This window comes from Galeopterus variegatus, unplaced genomic scaffold, assembly GCF_000696425.1.
Source record: "Galeopterus variegatus unplaced genomic scaffold, G_variegatus-3.0.2 Scaffold5051, whole genome shotgun sequence".
Lineage (NCBI taxonomy): Eukaryota > Metazoa > Chordata > Mammalia > Dermoptera > Cynocephalidae > Galeopterus > Galeopterus variegatus.
The window spans coordinates 50,281-53,214 of record NW_007731162.1 but is presented as its reverse complement, the minus strand read 5'-3'; positions in this window follow the sequence as shown (position 1 = coordinate 53,214).

Genomic DNA, 2,934 nt, shown 5'->3' with positions numbered 1-2,934 from the left:
TTTTTTTTTAATTGTTCCGTATGAATGTTAAGATGGTTTTTTCTATTTCTGTGAAGAATGTCACTGGTATTTTGATGGGGATTGCACTGAATCTGTAAATCACTATGGGTGGTATGGACATTTCACTATGTTAATTCTTCCAATCCAAGAGCATGGAATATCTGTCCATCTTTTTGTGTCCTCTTTCATTTCATTCAGCAGTGATTTGCAGTTTTCATTGTAGAGATCTTCCACCTCCTTGGTTAAGTCGATTCCCAATTATGGTGACTATTGTAAATGGACCAGCTTTCTTGGTTTCTTTTTCTGCTAGTTGTTGGAGTATAAAAGTGCTAGTGATTTTTGCATATCGATTTTGTATCCTGCAACTTTACTGAAATCATTTATTAACTCTGAGTGTTTTTTCATAAAGTCTTTTGGCTTTTCAATATATAGGATCATGTCATCTGTAAACAGGGATAATTTGACTTCATATTTTCCAATCTGGATGACCTTTATTTCTTTATCTTGCCTTTTTGCTCTGGCTGGTACTGCCAATACTATGTTAAGTGGGAGTAGTGAGAGTGGGTATTCTTGTCTTATTCTCATTCAGGATGATATTAGTGATGGGTTTGTTATAAATGGCTTTTATTGTGTTAAGATACTTTCCTTCTATTTGCTGGGAGTCTTTATCATGAAGAGATGTTGAATTTTGTCAAATGCTTTCTCTATGTTTATTGAGATAATCATGTGGTTATTGTCCTTGATTTTGTTGATGTGATGCATCACATTTATTGACTTAAATATGTTGAACCATCCTTGCATCCCTAGGATGAATCCTACTTGGTCATGGTATATAATTTTTTTTGATGTGTTGCTATATTCCATTTGCTAATATTTTTATTGAGGATTTTTGTGTCTGTTGATCAAAGTCTTGGCCTATAGTTTTATTTTTTTTGTTGTGCTTTTGTCTGGTTTTGGTATCACGGTGATGCTGGCCTTATAGAATGAGTTTGGAAAAATGGCCTATGTTTCAATTTTTTGAAATACTTTGAAGATAATTGGTATTAATTCCTCCTTAATGGTCTGGTAGAATTTAGCAGTAAAGCCGTCCAGTCCTGGGCTTTTCTTTGTTGGGAGACTGCTGATTACTGCTTCAATCTTGTTGTTTGTTATTGGTCTGTCCGGGTTTTCTGTTTCTTCTTGGTTTACTCTTGGTAGTTTGTATGTGTACAGAAATTTATCCATTTCCTCCAGGTTTTCGTATTGTTGGCATATAGTATAATAGCCTCTAATGATTCTTTGTATTTTTGTGGTATTGGTTGTAGTGTCTCCTTTTTTCCTTTCTAATTTTTGTTATTTGGGTCTTCTCTTTCTCTCTCTCTCTTTTTTTTAGTTAACCTAGCTAATGGTTTGTCTATTTTGTTTATCTTCTCAAAATACCTTTCTGTTTTATTGATCTTTTGTATCATTTTGGGGGGTATCTGTTTCATTTAGTTCTGCTCTGATCTTAATTATTTCTTTCCATCTACCTGACCCAGCTGCAACTAGGCAAGCTGCCACCACCACCTCAGGGCCTGGCCAGGGTCCTGAGGCATGGAGCGGGGGAAGCTGAACCCAGCCACAGCCAGGCAAAGAGGACACCAAAAACGCCATTTCCACATGGGTAGCTCAGCATAGTCACCACAGCTGCCATGGCTGCTTGAAAAAATGGCTAGACTCTATAGCAGCAGTCACAGCCATGGTGCAGACGGCATGCCAGACTCTCAACTACATTGACACAAGGAGAGGCACCAGCAGAGACCAAAAAAAAAAGAAGAGGTCTTCTCTCTCAACAAAGCACACTCCAGAGTAATAGAAGAAGCATCTGATTTACAGTAGTAGGGGCGGACTTGATCACACCAGTCTCATTACTGTACAGATCATCCAGGAAACAAACCAACAGAGGAATAGTTAATCCATCAGACAGAAAACATCTATGGTTACTAGAGGGGAGGAGGGGAAGGGAGAAGGGGAGGGAAGAAGAGGAGGAGGTAGATTGGGAAAGGGGCATAAAGAATAAGTATGATTTGGAAAATGGGGGACATATCTATCAGAGAGAAAGTGATTAAATAGATAATGCGTTAAAAATATTTTGAATTGAAGGTATTTTAAAGCATAAATATACTACAACTCACTCAAATATGTCTCTTCAAAAGTGAAGCTATCTGACCCTACAGGAAGAAATGCTGCCCTGATGATTTAGAACAGCCCTGTCCAATAGAAATACAATATGAGCTACAAATGTGAGCCAAATAAGTTTTAAACTTTCTAGTACCTACATTAAAAAAGTAAAATAGGTGAAATTAGTTTTAATAATATGTTTTACTTTATTCAATATATCTAAAATTTTATTTTAACATATACTTAACAGAATTATTGAGATTCTCTACATTCTGTTTTTCATTCTAAATCTTTGCAATCTGTTGTATATTTTACAATCAGAACATCTCAATCCAGAATAAGCACATTTCAAGTGCTTGATGATCACATGTGGATGGTGGCTACAAATTGGACAGCATGGATTTAGAATTTAGAGATTTTTATTCTGTGCAAGGGGATGAGCCACTGCAATAAGCCAAATGGCAATTTTGTTAAATAGAAGAAGTCTGGCTTGTAAGGAAGAAAAAAACACAAACTTTTCCTATGTGAGATTACAACCTAAAGTAGGACTTTTCCATTTATTACTCTTCAGTTATGGATATACATTATTGAAGAGTAATCTTAATTGGTCCAAGAAGAAAAAATATATATACAAGACAGAAGTACTTTTTAAAAAAAATTTTTATTTTTTAAAACAGTAAGAGGATCTTAACCCTTGATTTGGTGTCAGCACCAAATCGCTCTCCCAAGTGAGCCTAACCGGCCATTCCTATATAGGGATCCGAACCTGTGGCCTTGGTGTTATCAGCACCACAC